This window comes from Myiozetetes cayanensis, unplaced genomic scaffold (assembly GCF_022539395.1).
Source record: "Myiozetetes cayanensis isolate MyiCay16 unplaced genomic scaffold, myiCay2020 scf6-25, whole genome shotgun sequence".
NCBI classification, from domain to species: Eukaryota; Metazoa; Chordata; class Aves; order Passeriformes; family Tyrannidae; genus Myiozetetes; species Myiozetetes cayanensis.
In genome coordinates, this window is record NW_026087853.1 from 20603575 (window position 1) to 20620869 (window position 17295).

Sequence of the window (17295 nt, forward strand, 5' to 3'; positions counted from 1 at the left end):
TACCTTCACCTCCAGAAGGCCTTGGGACAGCTTCCCGTTAGCTGTGCATGAGGCAGTGCCTCTTGATGCCAACCACAGAACAGATCCTCATCAGCCCTGTTCTGGAGAAGCAACAGCAATGGACTAGTCAGGAAACACAGGAGTGGACGGGGTAAAATTAAGCAATAACATAAAACCAAAAATTGCAATATATGGTATATCCATTATACGTCTTACTTAGATGAAAGATGCTAAAATAGGGTCAGCAAACATATAGAGCAATAGGGAAAGGCACTCCTTTCTTCTTTTCTTGATGGCTGTGAATGGACAGTGAGCGTATGAGATTTGTCATCAAAAGTGATCTGCTGGATAATTTCTATGACACATTTTCAGTGTGTAAGGTTTGCCTTGAATATTCAGTGCCCTCTTTGTTTTGTTGATATACCAGCATATGTTTATTCTCTCTGGTTGGGTGGGCAGTAATCCAGAGAATCAGATTTCCAATTAAAAATAAGGCATGTCTTAATTGCAAATACAGTTTTTCAAAATTTGTCTTTCCCTTGAAGCATCCTGCCAGCAAACTCATTTGCTAGGGGATTCACGGACAGCTGGAGCATCAAAACATCAAAACAAAATCTTGGGAGCATTGAGATGACTAAGCTGAGCTTTCCAGCATGCCTACACACACCCAAGTCTCAGCATCCCACTCTGGTAGGGACGGGGTTACTGATTTTGGCTAGTGGTTGGGCAGCCAGAGCACAGGGCTGCTGATGGAGCAAACAGTGGCCACACAAAACCTGCAGAAAAGCCAGGCTGAGGACCTAGACCATGCCTCCTAGAAAACAAGCATCTGTGCTACCCAACTGCCTCTGCATCCTTCTTCCACCACATGTCGATTTTGGCCAGGCTGCAGAAGGGGAAAACAAGGACCACTGTAAGAGGGAGATCAGGTTCATGCCTTGGTCTGCACAGAACCAGGCAGGGAGGCAAACCTCCAGTGTCCCATCCTGCAGGACTGCAGTGATCGACATTGCAGGACTGCAGCAAGAGGGCAGGAAACCTGAGCCACTGCCACTGACTCAGCATGGATAACCAAGTACCTCAGTATGGGAAAAGGCTCATCAACACCCTGCGCTAAGCTCAGCACACACCCCAGCAGAGGCAAACACGGGGCATGGTGACCTCTTATTTCTGTAGCTGGGTGCATGGCAGAACAGGCCACATGTGTCCCCAAGAGGGATGAGCACAGAGGGGATGGGACCACAGACAGAGCCCTCCAAAACCCCACAGAGGTCCAAGGCTCCCTGACCCTCCCTTCACCCTTTCCTCTTAGATTCATGGCCTCCAGGTCCAAAAGGCAAAGTGAGGATCTGGCTGCTCATGGCCTGTGAGGTAAGCACGTGTGGGGCAGCGGCATTCCTGAGCACAGCTCTTTGCACCAGCTTCAGTATCCTCAGGAAAGGAATCTGCACAGGAGACCAACCCCACTGTGGCAGTGCCTTACCTCCCCTGGGGCTGTGACCACAGAGACCGGAGCCAGATTCCGCTGGGGAGCCAAGGTGCTGGATGCAGAGAGATTGATGGCACCGACCATTCGGGTGTCCTGTGCAGGGCCACAAGTTTGCCTCGACAATCCTTGTGGATCCCTTCCAGCTCAGGATATTCTATGATTCTATGACACTGACAATGGTGTGAATGCTGTGCCCACACCCTGCCAGGCCATGGCATAGACAACCCACCAGCAGAAGACCCCATCCCATCACCAGTAGGACATGGGACATACCAGCCTGTTCTGTTAGCCTGTCGGAAACCAGATTCATCTTCCAAACAAGGAGAACCATACCAAGAGTAGCAACATGGCTAGAGGGCAACAGAGGTTGCGGTTAGTAGGGTTTGGGGTCAAAGGACCACTCTGCAGCAACAAATGACTCCTAACAGGTATAAAACACCTGCTCAAAGACTAGTTTTGTCATTGCCAGTGAAGATATGATACTCAGAGAGGCCAGGAGGACTCATGTTCTCATTGATCCTACTCCCTCCCCACCCATACCCACCACTCAGTGAGTGAGTCCATGGCTGAGTGCGTAAACCTGCTTAAAAACAGTGAAAATAAACTTCACCTTCTCCACCAGAAAGCTCTGGCACTGCTCTCCCATTGAGAAGCACAAATGCCTGCCAGGTTCCTGCCAGCCAGGGCAGGGATGCAGGGGGAACAGCCAGCCATGAGCCCACCCAGGCCCTGGGGATGCAAAGCCCACAGCAAGGTTCTTCCCCTCAGTGGTGAGCCTGCCTTTGGCACTGCCACTCCTATCCCCAGTGCTTCACCATTTCCAACCTGTCCTGCCAACACTGTCCACCTAAATAATGTAACCCACCAGGAGGCTGAGACCTGACCCCATTTTGGGGAGTCAAGCAAGTTTTTCCATGCTCAGGAGCCATAGGTTGCCACTACCTGCAGGAAACCCTGTGCAGGGTCATGCTGCCCCAGGGACTCACCTGAAACCAATACAGCATTTGAGAGCCAAACCCTCCCCTGCCATGTCCCCCTGTAGCGGCTGCCATGTCACCCCCAGCTCTCTGTCCTCCCCTTCTTGCCCGGCACCACCATGTAGAGTGGAGTTTTGGCACTTGGACAGACTAAGCTCCACGAAGTTTTTGAACGAGAAGGCATCCCAGTTCCCAGCCTCCCTTGGGACTCTCTGCAGGACAAAATTCTGGCCTTCCTCTGTGGTACCAAACAGCCACCTGCATAAGCCCCTTCTCCTGGAGGGACGCTGTGGGCCAGGCTGATTCGCTGCAGCGCTCCTTGGCACAAGAATAAAGCCAAATCCCAGGCAACCGAGAGCAAACAGTGCTTACAGTGAGATCTATAGCCAGAGAGATTTGTTTAGACCAGTGCGTGGGAGACGCTGTGCACAGAGCAGCTCTTCTCCAGCGCCTCCTCCACACATGTGCTAGCCAGCAGCTGCTGGAGCCAGCACACTGAGATTGGGAAGGAAGAATCGGAGCGGAATTTATTCGTTCCACCCCCAGCCATTTTTGCCACAATTGACTAAGCTGCCACTGCAGGCTGGCTCTAACCCATGTTTGGTTTGCATTTCCCTCTCCTGCTGTGCACACACAGTGTGCTGAGCCCCTCACACCACACTTTGTGTGTGCAACACACCAAGCAAACATGAGCTAATGGGGCTGCAAGCTCACAGGGCAGGCGCCCGTCACCCGTTCTGCATCATGCACCCTTGTCCTCTGATAACTCTTAAATCAACACTCTTCAGCACAAAGGATTACCTGGGCCAAGCCCAGCCCAAGCAGAGGGCAGGGAGCTGCTGGGCTGCTCATAAGCTATGGCTGGGAGCAGAGAGACAGAAAAAGGGGCCTTATAATAAAGATGGGGACAGACCTTTAAATAGGGCCTGTAGTGACATGGTTTTAAACTAAAAGAGGGTAGATTCAGACTAGATATAAGAAAGAAACTTTCTATGATGAGGATGGTGAAACACAGGCACAAGCTGCACACAAAGGTGGTAGATATCCCATCCCTGGAAACATTCAAGGTCAGGTTGGACAGGGCTGTGAGCAACCTGATCTATCTGAAGATGTCCCTGCTCACTGCAGGGGGGTTGGACGACATAACATTTAAGGGTCCCTTCCACCCCAAACTTTTGTATGATACTGTGAAAAAGCCAGGGCTGACAGTGGCAGATGGAGACCCAGGTAGGTCACAAGTGGGAAAGGGGCAGGGTATCATCCTGGAGTTCCTGGTTAACATATACACATGCACACACACTTCTATTCAGAAAAACAGTATTTCAGGAAAATGCTAACCCTGGTACCACCAGATTCCTTCTCCCAGCTGGGATGCTGCATGCTGTTCACAGTCCTTAGAGCAATCCCTGTGCTTGCAATTAATTAACGATGATACATGCAGATGAGGACAACTCTCAGCCCCTGCTGCGTTTGTGACTGAGGGCCATGGCAGCAGCTGACCCTGGGCAAGGGTTTGAGCTTCCTTGCAAAGGGTACCTCTGGGCTGCTTATTGCTTGCCAGCTCCAAGACCACAGTATGTGCCCACATACAGCCACTCTTGCAGAGGCAGCTCACATTTGGCAGTGAAGACTAAGGAAGGCACCTCTCAGCACGGCTGCAACGGTGGTAGGATTGCTGCTTCTGCCACCCAGGTGACTGTTCTCACACAGAGGAGAATTTTAAGGCCTATGTGAAGCAAAGTGCCACCTCCACTGGGAAAAACACTCCCTTGTGGAAACCTATATACAAACCAGGAGCAGCTGTGCCTTGGTCAGGGCCTGAAGCTGTCACTGTGAGTCACAGGCATCTTTCACAGTGCCACAAGATGCTAGGAGCACTGTGGTCCCTGGAGATGGGGGAAAGACAGGATGAGATAGGGAAAAAGTAGCTCTTTCCTGCCCAAGTCCCTTCCGCTGTTTGGGGAGCAGGGAGCTGTGGAAGGTAGAAAGGAGAGTGGGAGGTTCATATCCTACCTTTTATAAAGCCACCCGCTGCAGAGACTGCCAGCTGCGGGAGCAGCCAGCACAGCTACAGCCGTCACTGGTGAGAGGCGGGAACTTCACCCGAGGGCAGAGGGAAGGAGAATGGCAAAGAGGGGACTTGGATTGTGCATGAAAGGAATGCAGACCGAGAAGCCCAATATCACACTGCTTAGGCCAGGCAACTCTGGTGGTTTTCCACCCTATTGTTCTGCCTGGCCAGGATGGCATGGCACACTTGGGGTTGGCAGTGACCTCACCGATGAGCTGGTGGAGAAAGCAGGCGCATTTCAAGCCCTTGCACAGCCACTCTCACCTGCTGAGCTCCAGCCAGCCCTCCTCACAGCTCATGGCCACAAGCCTGCTGTGCCATGTGGGGTGAACATGGGCACATGGTGGTCTACCAAGGGTCTGGCACTCATGCTGCTGGGCCCAGCTCTGCTCCACTCCAGCCTGCTGCTCCCTGACAATACTGGGACCTGGGAGTATTCTCCCACTGAGCAGCCTCATCCCACAGCTTCCTAGGAGCCAGTGAGCAGTGTTATGTTGCCCTGTTGATCCCCTTCCCCTGGGGCCAGCCATGTAGCTTTCTCCACACTGCTCTGGGGGATGCCTTGGTGCCCAGCTCCCACCAGCCTCTCCACCCTTCACTCCTCCCCAGCTTCAAGCAGCAACAACATCCCCCACAGCTAATTCAGCTTCAGGAGCAAAAAACCACTCCTGCCCTGCCCAGCTCCCCTCTCTGCAAGCACAAAAGCTTCTTCCTGAGAGCAGTGCATTACAACGCTATATATATACATGTAAACACACAAGAAATATGATTTTAGAGCATCTACAGAGATAGAACATTTCTATCGCCTGTGCTTGGTGCCAGGAGAAGGGTGAGCTTTGGGCTGCAATAGGAGACCATGAGCACACCACACGCCAACCCTGGCCTTGACAAGGCTTTCCTCCCACCTCTGCCCAGCTTCCAAGCAGATTTGGGTAACACCATATGACTGGGATGAATCACGTCGCCCTAGGAGCACGGGAGCTGGTACTCAGTGACGGCTCTGGCACCAGTGAGTTGCACAAGCGGGGATGGCCCCGGCAGATGCTGTGTAAGCTGCATCCAGCCGTGCTGGAGGGATTAGCTCTCAGCACATTGGTTTGAGTCAATAGTGCATCAAAGGGAAGGGAAAGACTTTGATGGTGTACACAGGTGCCTGCAACAGGAGGACAAGGGGAGAAGGTGCTATCCAAGGCCTGCCTTGGCCACCTTCTTCCCCTGGGGATTCATCCACCGGGGAACCATCAAATCACCACCTATCTCCCAGAGTGTAAGCAAATTTGGTCCTTTCAAAGGAGGAGAGAAGAGATTGAACCCATCTCATAGTCTCAACACCAGATTGCTGTACCTTTGCCTGAACCACAGGCCAGCTGCCTGCCCTCCCACCAGATCCTGCCCCCATGCAGGGCAATCCCAGTGCTGCTTTTCACTAGGGCAGCGGAGGGAGCAGGCAGTCACTCTCCTCTGGTCACTAGGACACACATCCAGCTGCTTTTGCATCCCACACAGCCTTTGGGGGAGATGAAAGTTGTTGCTGCTTGCAGTCAAAGGAAGGTGGCTCTCCCAGGCACATGTGGAGCTGCAGACATGAGGCTCTGCAAAGCACTGACCATTTCAGCCTCCTCCCGGTGCAACGGGTGCTCACATAAGCTGACAAGACAACTTGTCCCATCATCTCCATCATCTCTGGGGAATTTCCCCTGCCCACAACACCCAAACACAGCTCCAGTCACATACCTGCCACAGGGCACAGAAGAGCCAAACAGAACAGCCCATCACACCCACCAGCTTGCTCTCATCTCCTCCATGGAGAGGACCTCGGGAGTCAAACGGCCCTGGAGCATCCCCCCCCTACACACATATCACAGGCAGGTGGCCCAGAACACGGGATGAGTGGGACACAGATGGTCAGGAAGCAGACTGTTGTGCCAGTGCTGCAGGCTGGCCCTGCCCGCACCCACCACCCTGCCTTCCTGCCCTGCTCCGGCTATGCCCACTGGCCAGCAGCTGCCCACAGACAGCGCAAGGAGTGTCGGGAGTGACAGATGTGATGGAGAAAAACACAAGAAATGGTTTCTTTCCCTTCAGGCAGAGAAGGAAGTGTCACATCTAGACATGTACAGCAGCCAGGTTGGGAAAGGGACAAGGCACTGGGAGGAGAGAAGCTGTGGGCTGGGAGGCACAGCATCGCCCAGAGGATGTGAGACAGATGGCAGATTTGGCAGCGGGGTGGTCACTGAGAGACCTGCAAGCTCTTTCTGCTGCAAAAGCAAGCAACACAGCACTGTGTGAGGGCTGTCAGCCCAGCCTGGCAGGTTTGTTGGGGGCTCACATCCTTTCAAACAAGTCACATCTAACAGGCAGCATCAGAGACACTTCACGGGCAAGTCAACCTTGGAAAAAAGCTACCTAGGATCAGGGGGAAAATGGGAGGGAAGGCAGAGAGATTGTCCCTGATTTCTCTTCACAAGCCTGCCTTCCCTGCAAATAGGGCACGCAGCCAGGCTGGTGCTCAGGGAAGGGCTGGAAGCTCCTGTGCTGCTTTGCCCACTTGGCCAGCAGTGCAGGGTCCCCAGATAGCCAGCCCCTGCCCTCCACATCATCCCTGCTCACGTGGATCAGAAAAGAAAGGGAAATTAAACATGAGGCACTGCAGCAGATGGCTGCAAAAGGAGCTTCCTGAAGTTCATGCCCCCTTCTCCTTTCAGGGCATTTCCGGCAGCAGAGCCAGCACCAGGAATACAGCTGGCCAAAGAGATATGGGGACCCAGCAGGGATCAATGTCCCAGCAACAGCCACTGCAAGCCTCTCCACAGCCCAGTAGCTACTGAGGCCCTGCCACAATTAGCAGGAATCAGACAGGCTCTATGTCCATTTCAGCAGAGATGCTTGGGGATGCAGCACTGATATGGAGGTGTTTGCACAGTGGCTGGGTGTCCTGGCCCCATTCCACACAAGGTTCCTTTATGCCTGGCTGTTCTCCCTGCCTGCACCCCCACCCAGCACATCTCAATTTGCCACTGTGAGCGTTGCTCATGCCTAGCCAGGCTGGCCCTGCACTGAGCATCCCAACATTCTATATTTGGCCTCTGCAGCACCAGCAAGGCATTTACTAAATCAGCGAAGGTCTCCAGCTTCTCATAAGGGGCAGTTTGGTGCCTCCTGTGCTGCACAGGTGCAGTCCCTGCTCTAGGAAGCAACTCCCCACCTGGAAACACCTCCAGCCAGTTTGAGAAAAACCAAGGTGAGAATGCATGAGACCTCGGCACAGCTACCGCCTCCCAGACTGGCTCCCTGGGGTGACCAGCGCTTCCAGTAAAACATGAGCATGTCCTGCTATGAAATACCCCTCTGCTTCACCGGTGCCAGCAACACACCTGCACTTACTAGAGACAAAAATCTGGGCAACTGCAGATGCTGTGGAGGCTCCGGCTCATCCCAACACCCTTGTGCCAACCACAGCCCTGGTAGGTTGAGCAGAGCTCTGATCAGGCAGCCAAATGCTCCTCAAGAGCAGTGGGCATCAACATTTAAGTGATGCTGAATCCCACACTGTTGCCTCTTCCCTGGGGATAGGACCACCTGGAGGACACACTGGTCTTGAAACCCTGCCCAGCTTCTTTTCATGCTTTTCCTGGCAGCACAGCTCTTGTTGCAGAGCACATGGATGTCACACTGGAAGGAAGGGACCAAGAAAAGACAAAAGCCAGATGTGAGGAAACACAAGAAGGCACTAGGAAGGTTCCTCCTAATGCTCACCATGTCATGGAGAGACCCCGTGCTAAATGAGCTGCAGGACCAGCCCAGAGCCAAGAGCAGGTTCCAGCAGTGCTGCTGCCACTGTGCAGAGCGCCAGGCTGGCCACACACATGGGCACAGTCACAAACCCCAGCTACCTGGATTAGCTCTGCTCAGTGAGGGAGAGACACCATCCTGCTGACACAAACACTCTCCCCCTTTCCACGTCTCAAACAAGGTGGGCCCTAAGGAGCAGAGAGTTTTCCCCAGCATGTTCAGGGAACATGCAGCCAGCCTGCAGCACTGAGAGTAGGACTGGACCTGAGGTCGGCAGATCCCATCACACGCCTGTGCAGCTCTTCTACCCCAGGGGAGGGGGAGGATGCAGCATTGGCACAGAGGGCTCCCATGAGCAGCTGGGCAGGTGGAGGGATACCCCCAAGCATTGCTCCCAGCTTGGACTTTAGAGGCTACACATGTATAGAAACTTGTACTGCCTCCAGGATATTTTCCACCAAAAAACCCCACGAAGCCCAAAGAAATGTGGAGTGAAATCCCTTCTCTGCTGAAACAAATTGCATCATGCCTTTCATGAGGGCTGAAAATTCACCTTCTCATTATGGAGGGAAAGAAACCCCTGAAGTTTGACTTCAAGCAGGGGCTGCCCAAATAAACAGCCAGCCCCTCAGATGTGCCTGCCAGGATGAATTAATCCTGGAACCTAATAACTACCCTGGAACACACGTAAAGTCATCAGAGTGTAGGTATGTACCCAAAACAAGACTTTGTGCATGGTCATAGTTTCTATAAGTCCAATTACTAAAGTTTTGCATAGCAAGCTTTACCCAGTTCAATCAGAGAATGGTATTTGCAAAAACAGCCATGCCCTGACTTTCCTGCAACAACTGAACGAAACCTGGAAGTCTTTAAAATGCACCATTCTCAGGAGGTGACACAGCCACTGCAGCTGTAATAATCAGTATTTTCTTTGTTGGGGCTTTTTTTATTTTGTTTTTAAAGAAAGAAGAATTTGATGAAATTTCATGGAAGAAAACATAAGAAATTAAAAACTCATATAAAATAATATTAAACTTGATGAAAACCTCCCAACAGAAAAATCCAATGAAGCTCCTTGATGAGAAGATTAGCAGCAGTAATATGAAAGGAAAAAGCAATAAAGAGGACTTGGAACCAGAACAAATAAAAGAATTATGACTCTTGGAAACATACATCTGACTTAAAAGTAATCAGATTTTGTCTGAACTAAAAACTTTTTAAATTAAAAGACAGCCAATTTAAAACTGGAAGTTCTTACAACCTACATGGTAAGACCTTAGATCCCTCTCACCAGTGAAAAATAAATCAGCAGAAATTCATGCAGTACGTCCTTGGTGCCAGATATGCTCAGTGGGAGCTAAAGCCTGATGAACGGCAAAAGTGGCTCTGACAGCATCAATCTTCTTTGAAAGCAGAGGGAAAAAAATGTTTCAATTAACTTAGTACACTGATAAGTTTAGTCAAAGTTCTGAAAAAATACTGCAGATTAATGCAGGAGAGCCTGGTTTCCTTTCAAAGCTCAATGAAGATGGAATGTGAGGGGATAACCTCTACTAGTTCTGAATTCCTAAATGCCAGAAATAATCAGGATGTATTACTGGCCATATTTTATCTCCTCTGATAAAATTCTGTTCCTATGATATAGTATTGTAGTAATACAATACAGTATAGTAGAATAATATTGTTAAATTCATTATATATATAAATAATGTTTTCATAAACTTATTCTCTTTTGTTTTGTAGATCCATACATTTTAAGCAGTTGTATTTAACCAACTAGAAACCACTTTTTAAGTGCTTGCTTTCTGCAATTTGAATTGGACTTCATTTTCCACTGAAATACGGCTGGACCAAATTTATGATAATGATGTGATATCCAATAAGAAATACAGCACTCTGTAATGTAAGTAGTATAGACATTAAACATCTAAATAACCATATATTATGCTGTAAACCCACTCACATAAGCATGGTTCAGCCTCCTGCTCAGCCCTAAGTACCACATCATACTCATCAGTGAGAATCAACTTGTCCTTAGGAAAAGAGCAGAAGTGTACAAGCACAGTGATATGAAAAATAGGTACTTAGGTTTTGGCTTTCTGATCATTAATTTAAACTGCGGCTTTAATCCATCCTGCTCAGCAGCAGGTCAAGAGCCAAACGAGGCACAGATAAAACTTATTCCGAAGTCTACAAAGTTTCGGGGTTTTTTCTGCCCTCTCTGCCATTATACTCTCACATAGTTCTGCCCTTCCTGAGAAACGTAGCCCAGAAACACAATGAACAGTGCATGTCTCTAGTCTGGAGCCTGCAAACCCTGGGAGTCTCCTACTGGTGTAGCTTGCATACTCAGGGGAGCAAGGCAAACCTCAACTTCTGGTCATTTCTCCAATGCTGCCTTGGTGACTGAATTTGTCAGAAGACCGGACAAATAAGCACAGAAGTGTTGAGGCTGAAGGGAGATCGTCTAGTCCAGCCTTCCTTCTCAAAGCAGGGTCGGCTAGAGGAAGTTCCGCTGTGCCATGTCCAGGTAGGTTTTGAATATCTCCACGTATGGACACTCTGCTCCAAACCACAGCAATGCCAAGAAAACCATCCCAACCTGCTGTTGGAACCAGATCCACCAGCCACATGTATCCTAAGCCCTATGTTACTAGGGGCTGTCCCAGTGCCAGCTGAGATCCCAGCTGCTCAGGTGCCCTATGGTCACAGCCAGCCACTTCCATGCCTCACGAGTCACCCTTCAGCTTCCCAGCCCTCACACCATCTCAGCAACTCAGCCTGCGCCACTTTCCTGATGTGTCATCCTAGTGTGGGTCACCTTGCTGCATGGGTAGCAGAGCAAGAGGATTCCTCCAGGGTCACCTTGACTTGGCCAGTGCAAGGTCCCCAGTCCTTGTCTCAGGATTCAAAATTACACAATGACATATTTTTCCACCTTTCACATCCTGTTTTTCAGCACTTGGGGATACAGTGGAGCTTGGCTTGTTCAGATCCTGCCTTCCTCTCAACTCACCCACAAATCTGTGAATGACAAGACTTTGGTGCTGGGGACAGGGGAATCGGGTCACCCAAAGCTTCTGTGTACTCCCACTGAACAGGAGCACTGAGCCTCTCTGCTCTGGGATTCCATTTTAAACACATCTTTATTTGAGATCAAACTACCACTATGAGAAGCCCCTCCTTGGTCAAAATGGTACCCACGGCTTCTCACAGGGATGCTGCTGGGAACTGCACAACTGATTACTCTGTTGAAATCTTCTATGCCATGCTGTTCATGCTCTCCAGAGGCTGGACAACATTACAGAAATCAGGAAGTCGATTTCTCAGGCAAAGAGGTCTTCTCTGCAGCCCTTAGTATGGCTGCAGCTCTTAATCCGACACAGCTATCATCCAAGAGAGGGCTATACCAGGACAGACAAGGTAGGACAGCACTGGGGCTTAGGTAACCAACAAAATGAGTCATAAAAAGCAAACCTGTTGAGGAGGTGCGAGATCCAGCCACGGTGAACTGCCAGAGAGTTGAGGGTAACACACGGACCAGGGCTACAGTCTGGGAGAGAGAAGCCCATGCCCCCTGTCAGGCCACTCTACCCCACCTTCCTCTGCTTCTGCAAGGGAGGCCCTTGGGGACCCGCTGTGCCCTTTCTCACCCATTAACCAGCAACAATAGTGGACTGGATGATGGGAAAGGCTGTGCACCGCTCCCTGGACTGCTGTCCCATTGTTGCTGTAACAGTGTGAGCAAACTGCTGCCATTGTCCCCACCTAATAACAAGGTGTGATCACAGCCTAATTACAGTCTCAGGTATATTTCAAGCTGTAACTTCAAGCCAGCTTTGAAGAGGTGTTTAGGTACCTTAAAGTGCAGGTAGATGCCAAATGGGATCTTCTGAATCTCTAAGACTTCTTGTGTTTAAGTTGAGAGCTGGTTAGGAACTGAATGTGATCAAGCCATAGCTGAAGGAAATTGGGTCTGGAGCTGCTTCTCCTGAAATAATCTCAGAGCAAACCTGCTCTTACTCTGAGCACAGTGCCTAAGCAATGCAATATTTTCTTCAAACTTGGAGCTAGGTACACAAAATATATTTACAGCAACTAAAGTAAGTAAGAAATGCATTAAGTGACAACAGCAGAAGGCTTTCGTGTTTGTAGAACTCATGGAGGAGTCAGCATTTGCACAGCACACTGATGTTTGCCTAAGAGTTTAGGTGATTGATGAGTTTAATATCAATTGAATTCACTTGTGGGTGTTAGAAACATTTCTCCCTCTCCTTGCTGCTTTGGGAAAGCTCTCAGTCTGTTAAGATGGGAGTATTTCCTCTGAGAAATATTTTAAAGCATTTTTTACATATTTTACAACTCTACAGATGTAGGCTCTGAAGCTGTGCTGAAATCTGCCTTACATTCCCTTGGGCCAGAAGTCTCTGCATGGAAGGAGGGCAAGTATTTGCCTGTGAGGGCCTATGCACACCCCTGATCAGCATCCCCAGAAAGCACTGCTATTTCGGTTACGGTTTGCAGGACCACCCTGTGCTTTTCCTTGTCAGCAGCCAGCAAACTAGAGATGAAATAGTTAACTTCGGGGAAAGCTTTGAAGAGGAGAGCAGTTACAGAGCGATTCAAGTGTTATCATGCAAAAAAAATAAAAGAGCTCAAAGGCATTCGAATGGAGTTTCAGGAGCCAGGAGGCCAGGATGGAGCCATGGGAAGAAGGCAGAGGTTTAAGCTCACAGGGAAGCCGGACAAGCCCATATGTGCTATGGAGTCAGAGGCTGCAGGGGTGCCGGCTGCCTCCCTGATTTTATTTATTACTTATTTGTTTGCCAGTGGCTGTTTGCCAGGATACTTAAGACAAATCCTTCCTGGAGGAGCTGCTTCTGCTTCCCTCTCCATCTGTTGCCCATCCTTGACCACCACTTTGCAGGGCAGCAGGGAAGGCAGCGAGGCCAAGATCTGGTATCAGGGTCATTCTTTCTGCTTTCTATTTTTTCCACTTTATCCTCTCTGAACAAATACTGCAAACCACTACAATGACATCTTTCATCCCAAATGGCATATTTTGCTGTCTCTCCACTGTTCAGACAGGCAGCCTGACAGTCATACAGCATCATAAATCCCCAACATGGGGCAAAGTGCTTTCTCATGTCTTGTTTGCCCACCCTGTTTTCCCTCCACACCCTGCTCCCCCCTGAGCTCTCTGAAAGGGGAGAAGGCAAGTGTGTACAACAGTCCTGGGGATGGTGAGTAAACAGTTAAAAGGAAAAAGATGTTCATGCAGAAATAATATCTGCCAGCCAGACAAAGGTCTCTCTCTTTCTCCTGGATAACACTCCTTCTATTCAGGGGGTTTCTGAATAGCAAACCTACTGCGCTAGAGAGTATAGGGAAGCAAGCGAGGGAAAAGGCAGGGCCTTGATCCATGGACAGATCTGGATGAAGTTGTAAACTGGGGGAGAGCAGCTTGACCAGAGCATTAGATCATCCCGACCCAACAGCTCTCTCAGACTCATCAGTATCACAAAGCTGGAGGGAGAAATGAGGAGAGGTTTCCCCTCCTCTCTCCTGTCAGCACAAAGCAGATGTAACACCATCAGGTGTGGCTCCCAGAAGGAGGATTCTGTGGCCAGGATGACGTGGAGACCAAGCATAAGCCATGACATGACACAGCAGTGGAGTGACATTTTATCTCACATCACAGGACAGTGGTGCAAGTCAGCGAGTGTGCACTGGGAAAGGACACTGAGGGGCTGGGGCTCACTCCCTGCTTCTGCCACCAACTTGCTCCAGCAGCCCAGGGAAGCCCCTACGCCTTGTTGGGCCTCAGCCACCCATCAGGTGGGCAGACACAAGCATTAATTAAAAACACTTCGGTACGTGATCCAGGATGAAGGCAGGCAAACAGTGCCTAAACAGAGCCAAGTACCCAGATATCTTCCATAAAACCAACTCGTTCCTGCCTCCCGGACCCGCAGAGCGGCCCTCGGGAGCTGTCGCGGGGCTGCCCGGGGCGATGCTTGCTTACCCGCACGGTGAGCATCCCCCGCCGCAGTCCCACGCGGCAGGCGCAGCTCGGCGCGGGCGGGCCAGGCTCAGCCTCACGCACGCTTTTCCCCCACCCCAACCACCCCACCGCCAGGTCGCGCCCCTCGGCCCGTCCTGCATCCCTGGGAAGCCGCAGTCCCCACTCGCCGGAGCCCCAACGCCCGCCGGGACCCCGCCCGCTGCCGCGGCGCCGCCGGCCGAGCCCCGCCGTCCGACCGCGGCTCCCGCCCTGCCTCCGCCTCCCTCCCCGGACTCACCTGCTGGAGGGTCCCGGCCCCGTTCACTCCGGGCTCCGCGCCCGCTGTTCCCCTTGTCCCCCTCCCCGCTGCCCCCCTGGGCTGCCCAGCACCGGCCCCGGCCCGGCACCGGCAGGGGAAGGGGAAGGGGCCGGGGCCGCCGCCGCCCCGCCCCCCCGCCCGCCCCGCTGCGGCGGAGAGGCCGCGGCGCCCCGGCTGCTCTGGCCGCCTCACCGGTGCTGCGGGCCGGGGCCTGCGTCGCCGGAGCTCCGGGCCCCGCGGGGGAGCCGCCTCCCGGCCCGAGCCCCCGCCGCGCTCCCTCACCGTGTGTTCCGCGGCATCCGAGCGGGGAGGGTCGGGGAGCGAGGCGGCGGCCCCGGCGCTCGGCGCGGGGAGCTGCGGGCGGAACGCCTGGGTGCGGGGTCTGCGCGTCTCAGGCTATTTCTGGGTCTGAGGCTGTGCCCGCCGCATCCGCCGCTCCGAGCAGCTTCCAGGGCGCTCCTCGGGATGGCTGCCCGGCGTGTGCCACGGGGGAGAGGGGAACGGGCCTCCGGGACCGACAGCCAGGGCGATGGGGGAGCACGGGGGGTCAGCCCCCAACACAGCGGCAGGGGCAGGTGGGTGGGTGCGTATGAGACCTCAGCAGCGTTTACAAAACCTCTCCGTTTGATGCAGCATTGCTCAGCTGCTTGGCAGGGGTGGTAGCAAAGAAACTTGCTAGGGATTTTGTTCCTGCTGAGGGTCCGTGCCTTCCTGTCATCAGGAGTGACCTGCAGGAGGGACAGGGACCTGACCCCACCGAGATGCAAAGGGGCTTTGAGACCGTCATTTTCCTTAGGCACCCCACCCTGCTCCCCATTTCTCCAATCCATGAGGATGCAGGCAGTGCACTTTGTGCTGGAGAAATGGACAGCAGCATATCCAGGGCTGCAGTACTGGATGTCTCACACGGCTACCACTGTTCCCAAGCGATGGTCAGAGACACAACCTGCAACTGAGCTACCATGCTACAGTCACCAGAATGTGACTGCAGGAAGTTTCACTGATAACCCAGTTGTTTCATTGCTCCCACTTTGTATGGGTGGGTTGGAGTCCCACATCAGTAGCTTCTCCAGATGCCAAGTAAACAGTGTTGTTCTGCAGCATTCTCTGAAGGCTTTTTTGGGCTAATTTCATCTCTTTATGGTTGAAGAAGCACAGTTCAGTCATTAAGCTCCAGCCATTTAAAGGACCTTCCAGTCTCACAAGCACAGCTATGAAAACCATGAGAAGAAGCATCAAGGAAGATAGTGAGCTGCCAGCCAAGAACATTCCTTCATACTGCAAGTGGAAATAGGCTGGCACAGCTCATACACCATGAGGAACCAAGGGGTGAAAGCCAGGTGCCCCCCATAGTGTCTTTCCTCTGTCAGACTACCCAAAGCTGAGGTAGCACTCAACTGATTTCTGGTCTGCTGATGTGTGGTACAGAGAACGGGTGGGCTACAGTGCAATGCCTTTCGATAAAACTTCACTATAAATGAGACCTTTATCTCCAGCCAGTCACTTCTAGGAGCTCCCATGGCCAAAGCAAAATATGACTGAAAGTTTAGGCAACAGCTGAATAAGAAAAAGATTTCCAAATCACTTATACTGCCATATTCTTCAGCCATATGTATGATGTGAATAGTCCACACAGCTTGCCTCTCACTCCAGACAAGTCAGTGTCAGTCCTACAGCTTGGAGACCTTGACTGCTGCCTTGCATCAGGGGACACTCAGGAGAGAGCAGACACGAGTGTGCCAGCTTAGTGCAACATGTACTCTGCAAACACTGAGCAGCGGAGGCTTATGGGAGAAACAAATCTGGGGGGATTTTCTAAAATGCCTCATGACTGTCATCTGCCACTGGGTCCCCAATACTTGATACCCTACTCCTCAGCAAGTGAAGATAGTGTTTTTCATAAGCCATAGCTTCTCTGACCTACTGAAACTGGAAACCAACATCCTCCATCACCTAAATTGGCAAATGCTGCTGGGAAATCTTGACTGCCGAGCAGAGCTGGTTACCTTCCTGCTGGTAAGCTGCTCCAGTCCCAAAGAAGTGAACACGTAGGACAAGAGGGCACAGTCTTAGGCTCTGCCAGGGGAGGTTTAGGTTGGATATTAGGAAGAAATTCTTTACAGAGAGAATAATCAGACATTGGAATGGGCTGCCCAGGAAGGTGGTGGATTCACCATCCCTGGAGGTTTTTAAGATGAGACTGGATGTGGAACTTAGTGCCATGGTCTAGCAACCATGGCAGTGTTGGATCAAGGGTTGGACTTGATGATCTCAGAGGTCTCTTCCAACCCAGTTAATTCTATGATTCTATGATTCCTGCTTCTGGCCCAGATTGTGCCTATTTGGAATGGAATAGAATGGAATGGGATGGAACAGAATAGAATAGATGATACAGAATAAAATAGAATGAGAGAAGAGAAGAGAAGAGAAGAGAAGAGAAGAGAAGAGAAGAGAAGAGAAGAGAAGAGAAGAGAAGAGAAGAGAAGAGAAGAGAAGAGAAGAGAAGAGAAGAGAAGAGAAGAGAAGAGAAGAGAAGAGAAGAGAAGAGAAGAGAAGAGAAGAGGAGAAGATAATAACTCAAAAAGGAAACGTATAAGAGCTCAAACAAGGAGAAAAACTCCTTCACTTTCTGTCTCAGTGGCC

General features: G+C 51.3%; 1 protein-coding gene across 4 annotated transcripts in view; it reads right to left on the reverse strand.

The window, feature by feature from the left end:
• Window positions 1-15069, reverse strand: part of TMEM63C (transmembrane protein 63C) — a 32963-nt gene extending 17894 nt beyond the window's left edge. Inside the window, exon 1 of one of the 4 annotated variants that reach the window (XM_050336217.1) lies at window positions 14935-15069. The gene's annotated coding sequence lies outside the window, so the exon portion shown is untranslated. Of the gene's footprint in view, window positions 1-3; window positions 1993-14631; window positions 14762-14844 lie in introns of those variants that run through there. The other 3 variants (XM_050336218.1, XM_050336215.1, XM_050336216.1) reach the window with 3 other exon arrangements.
• Window positions 15070-17295: the final 2226 nt, after the last annotated feature.